The sequence below is a fragment of the Moschus berezovskii genome, chromosome 3, assembly GCF_049115385.1.
Source record: "Moschus berezovskii isolate FMDL1 chromosome 3, NW_MosBer_1.0, whole genome shotgun sequence".
In the NCBI taxonomy this organism is placed as follows: Eukaryota; Metazoa; Chordata; class Mammalia; order Artiodactyla; family Moschidae; genus Moschus; species Moschus berezovskii.
This window is the reverse complement of record NC_142462.1, coordinates 82,441,371-82,461,276: the sequence shown is the minus strand read 5'-3', so window position 1 is coordinate 82,461,276 and position 19,906 is coordinate 82,441,371. Positions and strand designations below refer to the sequence as shown.

The following is a 19,906-nucleotide window of genomic DNA, read 5'->3' as shown; positions in this document are numbered from 1 at the left end:
TCTCTGCTCCTTTTCTTATTATATAAAGCTTTCCAATAACTAGTGTTATAACTAAGCATTTATGCTGTACACACATCAGTGAACACATATATTCTTTGCCCATTTGAAAATGTTGTTTAAAATATATGCTCCCATGTCAAGTATCACTCTATGTGAAAGAGTAAGAATAAATCTCTCTCATTTTGACCAACAATTCAGACAGTAAATTTGAATATCCACATCTCCATGTTTTCAAAAGAACAAATAAAGCTTTGATCTCTCTCTGGTGATATTTTATTTTCATTCCACATCTCATTTCTTTGTCATTTGAATTCAAACTCTCATAATGTAGAGAGATTTTATTTTTCTTTTTATGGTGGTAAAACTGTTTTTAGTCTGTACTTACTCCTTTAGCTACAGAGAAGTTTTATTTAATATACCAATAAGAAATGTGTTCTCAAAATAAAAGTATGAAAAAGGAGGCCAATTTGTTCAGCGGTAAAGAATCCACCTGCAATGTAGGAGTTGCATTTCCATCCCTGGGTCAGGAAGATCCCCTGGAGAAGGAAATGGCAACCCACTCTAGTATTCTTGCTTGGGAAATCTCTGGGTCAGAGGAGACTGGCAGACTACAGTCTATAGGATTGCAAGAGTCGGACACGACTTAGCAACTAAAGAACAACAATAACAATTCCTTACAAAGCCAAGACTGTTGATGTTTATCATGTTTCTATCAGTAATATGTTAGGTTTTCAAGCAACTCAAAGATATATAGACAAGATATATGATTTCTTTCTAGTGCTTAGAGACCAGTTGGAGAGATAAGCCTTACACTTGAAACTTCTCCTTATAACAATGTAAAAATATAAATTTATACAAATCAAACTCCTGTATGTGCACTCTGAAATAGGTGAGGCCACATGGCTGCTGTCATAAGGGTATGCTCAATTGCTTATTGAAAGAGCTTGAGCTGAAGGATGTTTTGAAATAGTTGCAAATGTTTATTGTACAGAAGACAATGAAATACAAATGCAAAAATCAAGCATTTGAAGATCATGTAAATAACTAATCTTCTGGGAAAAGCATAGGATAAAAACCCAAGCTGTACTACACAGAGCTATTTGATAGAGGACTTTGAATAATAGACTCGAAGAGAAGAAATGACTTAAATTATTTCAAGTTAAGAAAGTATCACCATTATTTAAGAAATGATTTGCTTGGAAATGAGGTACCACTGAAGTTTATTTAGTAAGTACGTTTGGCTTTGTTCAACTTCATTCAACTTTAAGCCCAATTTTATTTTGTAGTATGAAATAGCTCTAACATAGGGTCTTAAGGTCTAGAACTAGATTTAGGGGGAGAAGAAAAGATAAGTATCAAGCTCTGGAAGTACACTGTGATGAGGGCAAATGCAGCCTAGTATTTAAGGTGCTGCTGCTGCTGCTGCTAAGTCTCTTCAGTCATGTCTGACTCTGTGCGACCCCATAGACGGCAGCCCACCGGGCTCCTCCATCCCTGGGATTCTCCAGGCAAGAACACTGGAGTGGGGTGCCATTGCCTTCTCAAATTTAAGGTGAGTTAGAGGTAAATACCACAAGAGATTTATCAAGTAAAAGTGATACACTGTGTAGAGAACAAACAAAGAAAAATATAGTAAGATGTTCAGTTCAGTTCAGTCGCTCAGTCATGTCTGACTCTTTGCAACCCCATGAATCACAGCACACCAGGCCTCCCTGTCCATCACCAACTCCCGGAGTTCACTCAAACTCATGTCCATCGAGTTGGTGATGCCATCCAGCCATCTCATTCTCTGTCATCCTCTGCTCCTCCCGCCCCCAATCCTTCCCAGCATCAGACTCTTTTCTAGTGAGTCAACTCGTCCCATGAGGTGGCCAAAGTATTGGAGTTTCAGCTTTAGCATCAGTCCTTCCAATGAACACCCAGGATTGATCTCCTTTAGAATGGACTGGCTGGATCTCCTTGCAGTCCAAGGGATTCTCAAGAGTCTTCTCCAGCACCACAGTTCAAAAGCATCAATTCTTCGGCGATCAGCTTTCTTCACAGTCCAACTCTCACATCCATACATGACCACTGGAAAAACCATAGCCTTGACTAGACGGACCTTTGTTGGCAAAGTAATGTCTCTTCCTTTTAATATATTATCTAGGTTGGTCATAACTTTCCTTCCAAGGAGTAAGCGTCTTTTAATTTCATGGCTGCACTCAGCATCCACAGTGATTTTGGCGTCCAAAAAAATAAAGTCTGATACTGTTTCCACTGTTTCCCCATCTATTTCCCATGAAGTGATGGGACCAGATGTCATGATCTTTGTTTATGTTAGCAACAGGAAATAAACCAAGCTACAGAGCAGAGCAAGGCAAACAAGAGCTGGAATTTATTTATGTACTGGGATCCTTGGTGTTTCATTTTACTGGATACATGGTTCTTAAGTATATTGTGTGTGTGTGTGTGAATGTGTGTGTGTGTGTATGTGCATGTGCACGCTCAGTTGTGTCCAACTCTTTGCAACCCTATGGACTGTAGCCTGCTAGGCTCCCCTGTCCATGAGATTTCCTAGCAAGGATACTGAAGTGGGTTGCCATTTCCTCCTCCAGGGAATCTTCCCAAACCAGGGACTGAACCCCTGTCTCCTGGGCCTCCTGCATTGGCAAGAAGACCCTTTACCACTAAGCCACTGAAATGTTCATCATTTGTGTAGGCAGTAAGCATTAAGCACTTTGGAAAGAAATTTGGTTTCACTCCTTAAGAAGCTAAACACAGCAAAAGCTAGCAAATAGACTGGTATTCTTTTCTAAAAATAGATTATTTGTGCTGTGGGGCAGGAAGGAAATTCCACAATGAATAAAAACATGGTGAATCACAAATCATTAGTAGTCATTAGTGTCATAAGAGAATTGGAGGTATGAGAAAGAAATAAATTGAATGATGATGTTGGAAAATATTTATTGGAATAGGGACTAGAAAAAGGGAGAAGGGATTTAAACAATTAGGCCTTCTAACCTGGCTATCGGAGAAGGCAATGGCAAGCCACTCCAGTACTCTTGCCTAGAAAATCCCATGGATGGAGGAGCCTGGTAGGCTGCAGTCCGTGGGGTCGCTAAGGGTCGGACACGACTGAGCTACTTCACTTTCACTTTTCACTTTCCACTTTTACACATTGAAGAAGGAAATGGCAACCCACTCCAGTGTTCTTGCCTGGAGAATCCCAGGGACAGGGGAGCCTGGTGGGCTTCCGTCTATGGGGTCACACAGAGTCGGACATGACTGAAGTGACTCAGCAGCAGCAGCAGCAGCAACCTGGCTATATTGCTTTAATATGTATTTTATGACTATCAGAATTTTGTTTGCCAGAACTTGGATATGCCCTACTACCTTTTTTATGAATTGGGGATCCATCCAAAGAAAAAATATACTGGAAATTATATTTCCATTTACATGGGAATATTTGAGGCACAGGGTGCATTATATTGAAGGAATATTTAGATTTATTGACTCCTATTAGAAGAAAAATGTATCACCCACAATGGTTTTGTTTACATCTAAATTTACTTCTGCTTCCAATCTATTCATTTTGGCATGTATGCAATCAGTTTGTCAACAAGAAAGAATCAATAAATCATCCATGATGGGTATAGGACTATTTTATAATTCTAAAGAGTCTGTGGTTCCTGTACCTGTTACAGTCTTCTAGTATTTCTTTAGAAATGCTCTAGTATTTCTAAAGAGATACTCTAGTATCCTTGCCCTTTATATAAGGTATGTTGATTCACATCTTCCTATTAAAACATGACATACAACCTTTCCTGGTGGCTCAGATGGTAAAGAGCTTGCCTGCAATGCAGAAGACCCAGGTTCAATCCCTGAGTCAGGAAGATCCTCTGGAGAAGGAAATGGCAACCCACTCCAGTATTCTTGCCTGGAAAATCCCATGGACAGAGAAGCCTGGCAGATTATAGTTCATGGGTTTTAAAGAGTCGGACACAACTGAGTGACTTCACTTTTTCAACTATGTTAGAGCATGAATTTTTGTGCTTCTTCCTTTTTCTGTAATGGCAGTCAGTCCTACTAAGCCAAAGATGCAAGGTTACGGAACTCAGACACTTGAGTTGATCACAGAGGAGTTTCTGCTGTGTGCTGTGTACAGAAGTCCCTGTAAATAAGGAAGTCACCAGATTTCCCTCATGATCCTTCATACATCTACATGATGGCCTGAATCTCACAGAAGCTGCCCTCTCCTAGTTCATGGACCACTGTCAAGTAGAGTACATGCAGGAAAGAGCATGATTTTAGTAAATTAAATTTTTAAATAAAAATAAATTTATATTTTCAAAAAAATGGTTTTTAATTTAATTACATCCTTTAAAAATTAGCTTCTTTATAAAATGAGTGAGATGGTGGATTTTTTCTTTAAAGAAACACAAATGTTTAATGGTTTTGCATACCAATATTAAGCTAGTAGATGTGGTGAAATTCCAGCAGAACTATTCAAATTGCTAAAGTATGATGCCATCAAGATTTTGCATTCATTATGTGAGCAAATCTGGAAAACCAAGCAATGGCCAAAGGACTGGAAAAGATCAATCCTCATACCCAATTCCCTAGAAGGGTAGTACCAAAGAATGTGCTAATCATCAGACAATTACACTCATCTCCCATGCTAGTAAAGTCATGCATAATAGGCTTCAGCATTATATGAACCAAGAACTTCCAGATGTCCAAGCTGAGTTTAAAAAAGGAAGAGGAACCAGAGACCAAATTGCCAATGTTTGCTGGATTATAGCAAAAGCAAGGGGATTCCCGTGGTCATGTATGGATGTGAGAGTTGGACTGTGAAGAAAGCTGATCGCCGAAGAATCGATGCTTTTGAACTGTGGTGTTGGAGAAGACTCTTGAGAGTCCCTTATACTGCAAGGAGATCCAACCAGTCCATTCTAGAGGAGATCAATCCTGGATGTTCATTGGAGGGACTGATGCTAAAGCTGAAGCTGCAATACTTTGGCCACCTCATGCGACGAGTTGACTCACTGGAAAAGACTCTGATGCTGGGAAAGGTTGGGGGCGGGAGGAGAAGGGGACGACAGAGAATGAGATGGCTGGATGGCATCACCGACTCTGTGGACATGAGTTTGAGTGAACTCCGGGAGTTGGTGATGGACAGGGAGGCCTGGCGTGCTGTGATTCATGGGGTCGTGGAGAGTCGGACACGACTGAGAGAATGAACTGAACTGAACTGAAGGGGATTTCAAAAATAACTATCTGTTTCATCGACTATGCTATAAAACCTTTGACTGTGTATATCCTGACAAACTGTGGAAAGCTATTAGAGAGATGTTAATACCAAACAATCTTACCCATCTCCTGAAAACCCATATGCTAGTCAAGAAACAACAGTTAGAACTCTGTATGGAACAAATGATCGGCTCAAGACAGAGAAAGGAGTATGACAGGGATGTCTGTTGTCACCCTGTTTGTTTAACTTATATGCTAAGCACATCATGAGAAATGCCAGGCTGGATGAGTTACAAGCTGGAATCAAGATAGGAAGGAGAAACATCAACAATGTCAGATATGTGGATTGGTCAGTTCAGTTGCTCAGTCATGTCTGACTTTTTGTAACCCCAGTGACTACAATATTACAGGCTTCCCTGCCCATCATCAACACCCAGAGGTTGCTCAAACTCATGTCCATTGAGTCATTAATGCCATCCAACCATCTCATCTTCTGTCATCCCCTTCTCCTCCCGCCTTCAATCTTTCCCAACATCAGGGTCTTTTCTAATGAGTCAGTTCTTTGCATCAGGTGGCCAAAGTATTGGCTCTTCAGCATCAGTCCTTCCAATGAATATTCAGGACTGATTTCCTTTAGGACTAACTGGTTTATCTCCTTGCAATTCAAGGGACTCTCAAGAGTCTTCTCCAACACCACAGTTCAAAATTATGAATTCTTTGGCGCTCAGCTTTCTTTCCTCAAATGGCAGAAAGCAAAGAGGAACTAAATAGCCTCTTGATGAGTGTGAAGGAGAGTAAAAGAGCCGGCTTAAGACTAAATATTAAAAAATCAAATATCATGGCATCTGGCCCCATTATTTCATGGCAAATAGAAGGGGGAAAGCTGGAAATAGTGACAGATTTCCACTCTGGGACTCCAAAATCACTGTGGATGCAGACATGAAATCAGAAGACAATTACTTCTTGGCAGGAAAGCGATGACAAACCTAGAGAGTCTGTTGAAAAGCAGAGACATTACTTTGCCAACAAATGTTTGTTTAAGTCACGGCTATGGTTTTCCCAGTGGTTACGTACAGTTGTGAGAGTTGGACCATAAAGAAGGCAGAGCACTGAAGAATTGATGCCTTCAAACTCTGGTGCTGGAGAAGACTCCTGAAAGTTCCTTGGACAGCAAGATCAAACCAGTCAATCATAAGGGATATCAACCCTGAATATTCACTGGAAGGACTGATGTTGAAGCTGAAACTCCAGTATTCTGGTTATCTGATGAAAACAGATGACTCATTGGAAAAGTCCCTGATGATGGGAAAAGAAAAGGGCAGAAGGAGAAAAGGATCACAGGGAGGCCTAGTGTGATGCAGTCCATGGGGTCGCAAAGAGTCGGACACAACTGGGCAACTGAAGAACAACAATAAAAATCTGATTCCCAATATTTTTGGAAAAATGTTAGTCCATTCATCCATATACCTTTAAACCTCTACTACAGACTATAGAACATTTAAAATAGAGATATTCTGAAGTCTGCAAAATGGAAAGTTTAACATGATAAAACTGTAACTCTTGGTACTCATTTTGACGGTCAAGTGAAAACTATGAATGAAGGAAAAGGATTTCTCGGATAGATTTAAAAAACATTTCCACATTGGGTTAATTTCAAGGCAAAGCATTCACTGTATGCATATTTATATAAACACATACACATATATATATTTTAAATATGTGTGTGTATATATATATATATTATATGTAGGAGAAGGCAATGGCAAGCCACTCCAGTACTCTTGCCTAGAAAATCGCATGGACAGAGGAACCTGGTGGGCTGCAGTCCATGGGGTTGCTACTAGTTGGACACGACTGAGCAACTTCACTTTCACTTTTCACTTTCACACATTGGAGAAGGAAATGGCAACCCACTCCAGTGTTCTTGACTGGAGAATCCCAGGGACGGCGGAGCCTGGTCGGCTGCCGTCTATGGGGTCGCACAGAGTCAGACACGACTGAGGCGACTTGGCAGCAGCGGCAGCAGCAGCAGCATACACACACACACACACACATATTTCACCCTTGTCCTTAAGAGAATCATCTTCTAATCATAGAGACGAACATGCAATATACAGCTTCAATAAAATTTTAAGTGCTATACTTATAATTATTAAAAAGGTTGTAAGAATTTAGAAGAGAAAGATACCATCTACTTATTCAACAAAACAACATACAGTTCAGTTCAATTCAGTCACTTAGTCATGTCCGACTCGTTGCAACCCCATGGACTGCAGCTCACCAGGCTTCCCTGTACATAACCAACTCCCAGAGTTTACTCAAAACTCAAGTCCATCACGTCAATGATGGCATCCAACCATTTTATCCTCTGTCGCCCCTTTCTCCTCCTGCCTGCAAACTTTCCCAGCATCAGGGTCTTTTCTAATGAGTCAGTTTTTTGCATCAAATGGCCAAAGTATTGGAGTTTCAGCTTTAGCAACAGTCCTTCCAATGAATATTCCAGACTGATTTCCTTTCACGTGGTTCGATCTCCTTGCAGCACAAGGGACTCTCAAGAGTTTTCTACAACACCACAGTTCAAAAGCATAAATTCTTCAGTGCTCAACTTTCTTTATAGTTCAATTCTCATATCCATACATGACTACTGGAAAAACCGTAGCTTTGACTAAAACTATGGGCTTTTGTTGGCAAAGTAATGACTCTGATTTTTAATATGCTGTCTAGGTTGGTCAAAACTTTACTTCCAAGGGGAAATCACCTTTTAATTTCATGGCTGCAGTCACCATCTGGAGTGATTTTGAAGCCCCCCAAAATAAAATCTGTCACTGTTTCCACTGTTTTCCCATCTATTTGCCATGAAGTGATAGGGCCAGATACCATGATCTTAGTTTTCACTCTCTTCTTTCACTTTCATCAAGAGGCTCTTTAGTTCTTTTTTGCTTTCTGCCATAAGTGTGGTGTCATCTGCATATCTAAGGTTATTACATTTCTCCTGGAAATCTTGATTACAGCTTGTGCTGCATCCAGTCCAGCATTTCTCATGATGTACTCTTCATATAACTTAAATAAGCAGGGTGACAATATACAGCCTTGATGTACTCCTTTCCTGATTTGGAACCAGTCTGTTGTTCCATGTCCAGTTCTAACTGTTGCTTCTTGACCTCCATACAAATTTCTCAGGAGGCAGGTCAGGTGGTCTGGTATTCCTATCTCTTTAAGAATTTTCCACAGTTTGTTGTGAGCCACACAGTCAGAGGCTTTGTTATAGTCAATAAAGCAGAAGCAGATGTTTTTCTGGAACTCTCTTGGTTTTTCAGTGATCCAGTGGATGTTGGCCATTTGATCTCTGGTGCCTCTGCCTTTTCTAAAACCTGCTTGAATATCTGGAAGTTCATGGTTCATGTACTGCTGAAGCCTGGCTTGGAGAATTTTGAGCATTACTTTGCTTGTGTGTGATGTGAGTAAAATTGGGCATTAGTTTGGACATTCTTTGGCATTGCCTTTCTTTGGGATTGGAATGAAAACTGACCCTTTCCAGTCCTATGGCCAATGCTGAGTTTTCCAAATTTGCTGGCATATTGAGTGTAGCACTTTCACAGCATCATCTTTTAGGATTTGAAATAGCTCAACTAGAATTCCATCACCTCCACTAGCTTTGTTTGTAGTGATGCTACCTAAGGCCCACTTGACTTCACATACCAGGATGTCTGGCTCTAGGTAAGTGATCATGCCATCATGATTATCACCACACAGAGGTACATCAAATAGCTTGATAGTCATTTATTTCCACATGGCTGACTTGGAATGTAATAGTCAAGGATACTTTCCATTGACCCAACCAATGCTTTGCATCATTACTTGTGTCTGGACCACTCAAGAAGTCTAAGAGAAAAAGGACTACTCAGAAGTCTGTCACATATAAAGAAGAAACAGCCAAATCAAGTCCAGTTTCATAGAATGTACTATAATTAAATAATAATAAAAAATGATGCAACATATCTAATGGTATCTGAGTCTAAAAACAGAACTGAACTGGCCCATCAACAAAAAGCAATTAGATAGGCAATACATTTAAAAGTACCAATTTGCAGCATGAAGATTATACTGCTTCATTAAGAAGGAATGATTGCCTTATTCAAAAATAAACTGCCAACAGACAGTATTTACCCCTATGTAAAATTCTTACAGATTTCAATTTGTACAAGTTGAGTAGACAGTCTCTAAATAACTCAAAAGAACAAATTTTCTCACATTGCTGTTCTAGTGTAGAGGCTGCACAGTGAGGTAGAAAAGTATAGACTTGAAAGTCAGAAAACCTATCCTTGGATTTCACTTGCTGGAAAAGGAAATTCAGTGTTATTTCTTAGGTTTCTCATTTGAAAAAAAGCAGACAATAATAGCCTTTGGGCTTCTCAGGCTTCTTTGGCCCATTCAGTGTAGAATCCACATGCAGTGCAGGAGACCTGCATTTGATCTCTGGATCGGGAAGATACCCTGGAGAAGGAAATGGAAAAACACTCCAATAATCTTACCTGGGAAATCACAGAGGAACCTAGCAGTCCCTGGAATTACAATGACTTGGACATGACTTAGTGACTAAACCACCATCACCCTGTGTTTTTTGGGTTTCCCAGGTGGTGCAGTGGTAAAGAATCCACTTGATAATGCAGGAGACAAAGGTGACATGGGATCAGTTCCTGGGTTAGAAAGATCCCCTGGAGGAAGAAATAGCAATCCACTCTAGTATTCTTGCCTGGAGAATCCCATGGACAGAGGAGTCTGGCAGGCTACAGTCCATAGAGTCTAAAAGAGTCGTACACAACAGAACACTCATAGGCTTTTAATAAGAATAAACAGGCTATTATATGTATAACCCAAAATGTTGAAATTGTAACTTTCCCTAAGTTGCCAAGATTTGTTAGTTATGACATACCAAAGATACATTGCCAAATAATAAATTTGAACTAGAAGTGACCACGAATCAGTTTCTGAAATCCCTCAGGAATCTGTTAGTAAGATAGAGATCAAAAAAAGAATGCTGGTCAATAGGAATACAAGATAAGCCATACATGTAATTTGAAAGTTTCCAGTAGTCACATTAGAAAGAATAAACAACAAAAAAGGTGAAAATAATTTAATAATATATTTTATTTGACTCAATAGATTTAATAGCATTTCAACATGTAATCAATATAAAAATTATGTGATGTATTGCATTTTCAATACTAAATCTGAAATTAGGTGCGTATTCTATATTCAATGCACCTGTCAATGCAGAGCACAATTCAAGTGCTTGATAATACCATATGACTATAGCTGTAGTATCAGATAGTGTAGGGACTAACACAGTGGTTTTCAAAGTGTAATTTCTGGACTATATCACCTGGGAACTTGGCTAGAAATACAGATTCTCAGACCCATTCCAGATATACTGAATAAGAAATTCTGGAGGTGAGGCCTAGCATTCTGTGCTTTAAGAAGCTCTTCAGTTAATTAGGATATCCACTAGTTTGAGCATTACTAGTTTAAAAGAGCATGATTCTCAAATACTGATATGGATGCACATCACTTAGGGAGCATGCTAAGTGTAGAATTTGGTTCATAGGTCCCATGTGGGGTCTGAGCTATTTCATTTCTAATAAGCTTCCAGTTACAAAAAAGCTGTCAGATACAAAAAAGATCATGACCCAGATAACCATGATTATGTGATCACTCACCTAGAGCCAGACATCCTGGAATGTGAAATCAAGTGGGCCTTAGGAAGCATCACTATGAACAAAGCTAGTGAAGGTGGTGGAATTCCAGTTGAGCTGTTTCAAATTCTAAAAGATGATGCTCTTAACGTGCTGCACTCAATATGCCAGCAAATATGGAAAACTCAGCATTGGCCATAGGACTGGAAAAGGTCAGTTTTCATTCCAATCCCAAAGAAAGGTGATGCCAAAGAATGTTCAAACTACCACATAATTGCACTCATCTCACACATTAGCAAAGTAATGCTCAAAATTCTCTAAACCAGGCTTCAACAGTACATGAACCATGAACTTCCAGATGTTCAAGCTGGTTTTAGAAAAGGCAGAGGAACCAGAGATCAAATTTTCAACATCCGTTGTATCATAGGAAAAGCAAGAGAATTGCAGAAAAACATCTACTTCTGCTTTATTGATTATGCCAAAGCCTTTGACTATGTAGACCACAACAATCTGTGGAAAATTCTTAAATAAATACCAGATCATGTGACTTGCCTTCTGAGAAATCTGTATGCAGGTCAAAAAGCAACAGTTATAACCTGACATGGAACAACAGGCTGGTTCCAAATTGGGAAAGGAGTACGTCAAGGCTGTATATTGTCACCCTGCTTATTTAACTTATATGCAGAAAATGTCAGGTGAAATGCTGGGCTGGATGAAGATTGTAATTAAGGTGGAATCAAGCTGGAGTCAAGATTGCTGAGAGAAATATCAATAACCTCAGATATGTAGATGTCACCACACTGGCAAAAATTTAAGAAGAACTGTAGAGCCTCTTGATGAAAGTGAAAGAAGAGAGTGAAAAAACTGGCTTAAAACTCAACATTCAAAAAATTAAGATCATGGCATCTGGTCCCATCACTTCATGGCAAATAGATGGGGAAACAATGGGAACTGAAAGACTTCATTTTTGGGGGCTCCAAAATCACTGCAGGTGGTGACTGCAGCCATGAAATTAAAAGATGCTTATTTCTTGGAAGAAAAGCTATGACCAACCTAGACAGCATAATAAAAAGAGACATTACTTTGCTGATAAAGATCCATCTAGTCAAAGCTATGATTTTTTCCAGCAGTCATGTATGGATGTGAGAATTGGACTATAAAGAAAGCTGAATACCAAAAACGGATGTTTTTGAACTGTGGCATTGGAGAAGACTCTTGAGATTCCCTTGGACTGCAAGGAGATCCAACCAGTCAATCCTAAAGGAAATCAGTCCTGTATATTCATCAGAGAGACTAATGCTAAAGTTGAAACTCCAATATTTTGGGCATCTGATGTGAAGAAATGACTCATTGGAAAAGACCCTGATGCTGGGAAAGATTAAAGGCAGGAGAAGAAGGGGATGACAGAAGATGAGATGGTCAGATGGCATCACTGACGTGATGAACATGAGTTTGAGGAGGCTCTGGGAGTTGATGGTGGACTGGGAAGCCTTGTGTGCTGCAGTCCATGCAGTCACAAAGAATCAGAGATGACTGAGCGATTGAACTGAAGCTTCCAGTGATGTGGATGCTGTTGATCCAGGTGATACTTGAGTTAACCAGGGACTTAGCAGTGGTGCTCAACCCCAGTGTAATCTCCAAGATTGAGAACACAGGTTTATAATCTGAAAGAGGTGAGGGAGAGTTTTATAAGGCAGATTATTGGAAAAAGAACTGCAAGTCCCATCCTCCCTTGGCAGGCTATAATGTGATTAGTACTTCTTTCACCTAAAGCTTAGTAAGGGTAACTTTAAGGAGGTTTCTTGAAGAATTTGTGATAGTTCTCCTAGAGTTAGGAGGACTTGGTGTTCTCTCTTCAAGTTCCTGCCCATAATACCTGTAGTAGTAGAAATGATGGCAGTGAGTTTACTCTGGCAGGGGAGCCAAGGTGAGTTGTGCTGTGTCTGGAAATAAATTCCCTTTTAAGGTGGATAAATGGATGTTTGTGATTTTCTGTGGTCCAAATGTGAACCCTGAAGAAATAAAAACTTACCTCAAAACACCTTTAGTCCTGACCAAGAGGATTACATGAAAGCTACAACAGGATTTCACAGCCAGATCCTGGATTCAATGGAACAGAGAAAACTGGTGGAGGAGGATGGCTGGTCAACAAAGAGCCCCAGCCAGAAAGAGAAAAACAATATCATATGATACCACTTATATGTTGAATCTTAAACATATATATATATATATATATATATATATACACATATATGAATAAACATATTTACAAAACAGAGATAGACCCACAGACATAGAAAACAGACTTATAGTTTCCAAAGTGGAAAGGTGGAGGAGGGATAAATTAGGAGTTTCAAATTAATAGGTACACACTATCTTATATAAAGAGATGGTCGGATGATACCATTGATTCAATGGACATGTACTAGGGCAAACTCTGGGAGATGATGAAGTACAGGGAGGCCTAGCATGCTGCAGTCCAAGAGGTTACAAAGAGTCCATGACTTGGCGAATGAACAACAACAGCAGCACTCTATATAAAATAGATAACCAACAATGACCTACTGTATAGTACAGGGAAATATACTCAAGAACAAACACACGAAAAAAAAAAAAGAGAGAGAGAGAGCCTCAGTGCTATTCTGGGATTACAGCTAAAGGGGCTCTGCATGGGAGACTGTTTTGTATCTATGAGAACACACATGAGGGAAAGAGTATTTTAAATATTATAACATTTTATCTATATATGATACATATTTCTATATGTACAAAATATTATTATATGTGTGTACTTATTATCTTTAATATTTTTACATTCCCAGAAGAGGTCAGCTAAGAAACAGCCCTGAAACCCTGCATTCCAAACCGGGAAGGATCTCTAATGATCTCTAAGGATCTTCTGATGATCGCTTTTGTCCATCCCATAGGGAATTTTAGCCAAGTTTCTGGTGGAAAAGGGTCTTCTACCAGAGACCCAAGGCTCAGAACATTAATGTAGAGAACATTAGCATTCATTTTCCTACTGAAGAAAATTCTAATGCCTCTTGCCTAACCCTCCTCTTAGCAACACAAGGATAACAGCCTTTTACTGATCTTTAGCTCCTTCTTCTCTAATCTAATTAGTGTTTTCTCTAGAACATCACAGGGCAAAGGTGATTCAGGGACTCCAGTCACTCCCCATAACAGATCCTGTTGCAATAACAACAGAAGTCACCCAGGGGCCCCTTTAATGAGACAGGGCCAGAGCTCAATGACCCCAACTAGGTAGCCCCTTGTCAGGCTGAAGAAGTTACAGAAGATCTACCTTTCATCTTCCCAATAAAGATTTTTGGGGGGTTTATGTTTCTCAGGGAGGATTTCAGGCTGAAGGTAGATGTCGCCATACTCCCTGCCCCCAGCATAAATCAATTGGAGATTCATCCCCTGTGGACCGAAACTCTAAGACAAAAATAGCAGGACAATTAAAAGAGGATGGTGGGCCTTGTCCAGAACACATATTTCTAAACTTTGAAGTCAGGAGACCTCCCTGACCACACATGTGCAGAAAGGCTCCTTGGTGGTCAAAAGGGGAGTGATGCCAAGGGATGTTCTACCCATACACCTTTTTGGTAGAATCCTTGGCTAAGAGATATGTGCATGCGAACGGAGGTTCCTGAGATATAGCAAATATGGACCTGAACCAGGCAAATTAAAATGATTGGCCAAAGGAAACCTGGAAGAAACGCCCCATAAAAGTAACTCAAACTGCCATAAGGGTACAACTCAGGGACTTCTTTCCTTTAGAGTCTGCCCATGTGTCTATCCACATATACTGCATGCTTTTTCCTCTTAATACATACTTTACTTGTTTCACTAAAAAAAAGGAAAGGAAAAAGGGTTGTGGAGATTAAAAGAATGTGTTGGGCTGTGCTGTGCTCAGTCACTTCAGTTGTGTCCAACTCTGTGTGACCCTATGGACTGTAACCCACCAGCCTCTCTGTCCTTGGGATTCTCCAGGCAAGAATAATGGAACAGGTTGCCTTTTCCTTCTCCAGGGGATCTTCCCAATGATCAAACCCATGTCTCTTAAGTGTCTGCATTGGCAGGAAGGTTCTTTGCCACTAGCACCACTTGGGAAGACCAAAAATGAATAGTCATGTCAATGTCATAATGGCATCTTGTGAGTCCTGTTTATTCAATACAAAGACTAGGTGATGTATAAAGTCCTATATGCACTATCTGTAGTTTTTTTCTTCAAATAAGCAAAAGCTAGATTAAAAGGGAGACCATTGATCATTAAATCAATTACAAAGAAAAGCTGGATCCTAGAATTAACACTGAATTTTATTATGGCATCATAAATAGTCAATAAAATACACATTTTCTAATAAGATCAAGAGAATATGTCACTATAGCATGAAAGTCTGTTAAAATTATTTACTTTGAAGTTTCCTGTTAATGGCATATCTGCATGCTATAGCTTTGACTCAATAACATTTTTTTCTTACAAGAGAAAAAAAATACATTTCAAAGTGCTCCAGAAGAGAACAGTGACTGCTAAGAAATTAAAAATCACAATTAAATGGGTTTGTAGGTTTTACTGATGTATGTTGGCTTTTGATCAAAATATATCAACTTCCAAGTTTGAAAAGAAAAAGATATACAAGGAAATTTACCATAATTGACCTGCTTTCTTGTGGGTTTTAATTTCTATTATTTCAAAACAAAATATTTCCTATTAATTCAGAGCTTATGCTCTGAATTGAACCAATCTGGCATTATGTATCATGCACTAAACTTTATTCACAAAGATACAGGTTTCCTTCCTAAAGATCCCCTTACACTTCTTAGAAGACATGATGGATTATAGTATATACAGAAAAAAACCCTCCACATTATTTCAATGAACACTTAAAAGTGGCATATGTGAGAAGCAATTATTGTGGAAGTAAAGAGTGGATGAATTTTCTTCAGGAGAAAAGCATTAAAATACCAATAGTTAGTTCAACATTCAATCGATAATTGCATTAATCTCTGGGGGACATCTATATTCCAGGCTTTGGCTTTGGAAGATATGAAAATTTGCCTCTTAAAAAATATGAAGTAAGTATAGTAACATAGTTCCATAGCCCATAATAAGGCCTTGTTAGCCTACAAGTTGTTGAAATTCAATCTGCAAGTGTAATTATCACTCATAACACTATATTGACTCAAATATGTCACCTTGTCCCAACACAACTTCCCTTTTCTATTTAAAGTTAGGGATACTACTTGGAAGGAGAATTATAGAAGAATTAGAATTCTGATTTTTTTCAGACTCAGCGGTCTCCAAATATTGTTGACATTATAAATTCTAACAAAATATTTGTTGAAGTGACAATAAATTCTAAAGATGATAAGATCAGAACCCTCTTCTATTTCTCAAAGGAATGTTATATTTTCTGGTTGAATGTATGTTTATGAAAAATTGATAATGAAGGGGGGATTTTTAAAAATCATACTCTATTACTCGAGTCCCTTGGACTGCAAGGAGACCCAACCAGTCCATTCTAAAGGAGATCAGTCCTGGGTGTTCATTGGAAGGACTGATGTTGAAGCTGAAACTCCAATACTTTGGCCACCTCATGCAACGAGTTGACTCATTGGAAAAGACCATGATGCTGGGAGGGATTGGGGGCAGGAGGAGAAGGGGACGACAGAGGATGAGATGGCTGGATGGCATCACCAACTCGATGGACATGAGTTTGAGTGAACTCTGGGAGTTGGTGATGGACAGGGAGGCCTGGCATGCTGCGATTCATGGGGTCTCAAAGAGTCGGACACGACTGAGCGACTGAATTGAACTGAACTGAACTGATTAAGCATTGATGCTATGCCAGGCAGGAACTACATTGGAATCTAGGGGAGAAAATGAGTGAAACATATCTCCTGACCTCTGAAAGCTGACAATTAGGAATAGGGTCTGATAAGTAAATACAGAATTCACAAAAAATATTAGGTATTGCTACAAGAGATGAATAATGGACTATTTTAACAGAGATTGAAACAATTAACTCTGTCTGGATAAACTGGAAACAATTTCAAGAAAGAAGACATTTTAACAAGGGGAGAAAGGAGGAAAAGGGAAACTGGAACATATTTGTGGCATATTAATGAGTGAAAGATGGAGGAAAATGACAATTCAGAATCCATTTTTACTGAAGTTTCAGGCTTTGTGTCATCACTTAGTACCTTAGTGGACATGTAATAGCTTTTCAGTAAACATGTGATGAGTGAGAGATTCCAGCAGATACAGGATAAAGAAATATTGATGCCTCATCCTATGCTTGTATCTGTTCAGCACGTTTGACCTTCTTAAAAAAAAAAACACCTGCAGCTCTCCATCCATAGCTCTGATAAACTAGGAAAGAAGTAAGAGCTCCAACACGTTAGAGAGAGAAAGTTCTGCTTCATGTCTTCCAGTCTAGGCCCCCAGAGTATCCCTTTAATTAATGCCAAGCAAAGTACATGCTGCTAGAAGAAAATTCTGGAGCAACACAACAGTTTCTGTTTAAAGAAAAATAAAAAGGTAATGTTCAAAAAAGGAAGAAGGGCATGCATCTTGAGTTTAATTCTAAAAATATGTATGAAAGGAATAATCGGTAAGGAGGCAAATCCAAAAGATAGAATAATTATTCTAGTAAAACCAATAATACTGTTCTTATAGCTATGTGGCCTATAATATATGAAAATTCTCTGCATATCATAAAGGGTTTGCAGAAGAGTGATTTCAGAAGTTAAAGGCACTGCTTCCCTCTTCAGAGAATTACTATTTAGAAGAACTGGAAAGGTGGAGGGACACATATAACTTTCACAGTATGCCCACAAAGTGAGTAAGAGTGGCAGAAAGAATGTCTCTACTACAGGTTGGCACATTATATTAAAATTTATAACTGTATATTTCCATATCATCAAGGGCTATCTTATCAGGTTTTGTCTTCTCATCACATGGAAAAATACCTAGCCCACAGGAAATCTTAAGAATGGTTGAATAAAGAAATAAATGTCTGAATGGTGAATTATATATTATGAAGCAGCAGCCTTCCAAACTAATGATATGTGACTATTCAGTCTTTGACTACAAGTTCAAAATATCGAATGAAATGCATGCTCTAGTGCAGTAGTTGGTAAATTTTGGCTGTAAAGGGATAGACAGTAAATATTTCATGTTTTTAAGGCCAGAGAGTAGCTGTTGCAACCTTTCAACTACTTTCCTGTACAGTCAGTGTTCGTCACTCAGTCATGTCTGACTCTTTGAGACCCCATAGACTGTAGCCCACCAGGCTCCTCTGTCCATGGGATTCTCCAGGCAAGAATGTTGGAGTGGGTTGCCATTCCCTTCTCCAGGGGATCTTCCTGTCCCAGAGATCAAACCTTGGTCTCCTTTATTGCAGACAGATTTCTTACTGTCAGAGCCACAAGTGGGAGGGTGACAGCCAGGAGCAATAGATAAAGAAATAGACATGGCTTGTTCCAATAAAACTTTATTTATAAGAACAGGCAATGAGAAGGATTCCCAAGCCCCACTTACTTTGTACACTTTTGTTAAAGATATGGATGACAAATAAAACTTTAAATACTTAATTTTTATACTATTAAAAGTTAGATATTAGAGAAAAACAAAACAAATTAATATTAGATCTATAAAACTACAAAAAGAAATTTCAGAACTTGTTTATTATAAGGTATTAGGGATATAAAGTTTTTAATCCCCTTTGATCTAGAGGAGTCAATAAGAAAAGTATGCAATATACTACTGAATTATATTGCTTAAAGATCTATTTTCATTGAAAGCAGCAAAGGCTTTGCACTATTATTGCTTTGTGGAAGAAAGATGAGAAGAGGGCAGAAATGAGGAAGGAAAATAAGGGGGAGGAGGAGAGGAAGGTAAGGAAGAAAAAATAAGAGAAGGAAGAGACCAGTTGTATGTTATTGCTTCAGGTTTTATATCCATACTGAAATGTATTTGCCTGGCAAGATTCACATTTTCAGAAATAACTCTGCTTCATGTTCTACTGCAATACTAAAGCTAAAAAATTTTACAACCCTGATATTTATGCAAATTATACAGAAATTTTCTATCCTGTTTCCAAAATTGGAAGAAAGTAACTAATGCTATGATACAAAACACAGCTTTAAAAAAAATCTCCCTTCTCTCTAAGCAATCATGTATATGGCATATAATTTTAACTAATAACCACAAAGTGTACAAAAATTTATTGGTTTCTTCAGCTACATAATGAGTTTGACTTGCAGGCACCAGAATTTAATGTTAGATATAAACAATTTGTCCTCCTTTCTTCCTCCCTCTTATTTTTTTCCTAGATTTGACTAGAGATAAAAGGGAAAAAAGTCACTCTAATGACAGTAATTGTTGCCTAATGGTGAACATGCTGTCAAATTAGCCTAAGTGTCCATTTAAAAGCAAACTTTAATGTGGCTTGCTAAACTATTAAGGGTATTAGTTAAGACATGAAATTGATTTACTTTACCCATTGCGTTAACCTCATTTTGCATACTCATCAGTTTCTTATACAGGGCAAAGCAAATGCACCTTGATGTTTTATAAAATTGAATTTAACATCAAGCCATTCACTTTTAAATGCTACACATTCCTATAATAATAAGAGGGTGACTAAGACAGTCAGAATCCTCATTACCAGTAGCTAAATGAATTTTCTGTAATAGAGTCCTCATGGAAAATGAGTTTCATGTCACTGTACACCAAAGCAGAGACATTACTTTGCCAACAAAGGTCCATCTAGTCAAGGCTATGGTTTTTCCAATGGTCATGTATGGATGTGAGAGTTGGACTGTGAAGAAAGCTGAGCGCTGAAGAATTGATGCTTTTGAACTGTGGTGTTGGAGAAGACTCTTGAGAGTCCCTTGGACTGCAAGGAGATCCAACAAGTCCATTCTAAAGGAGATCAATCCTGGGTGTTCATTGGAAGGACTGATGCTAAAGC

General features: G+C 38.8%; 1 protein-coding gene across 1 annotated transcript in view; it reads right to left on the bottom strand.

Annotated features, from left to right (window-relative positions):
• Positions 1-19,906, bottom strand: part of ZNF804B (zinc finger protein 804B) — a 633,150-nt gene that overhangs the window by 348,464 nt on the left and 264,780 nt on the right. The window lies entirely within an intron of this gene.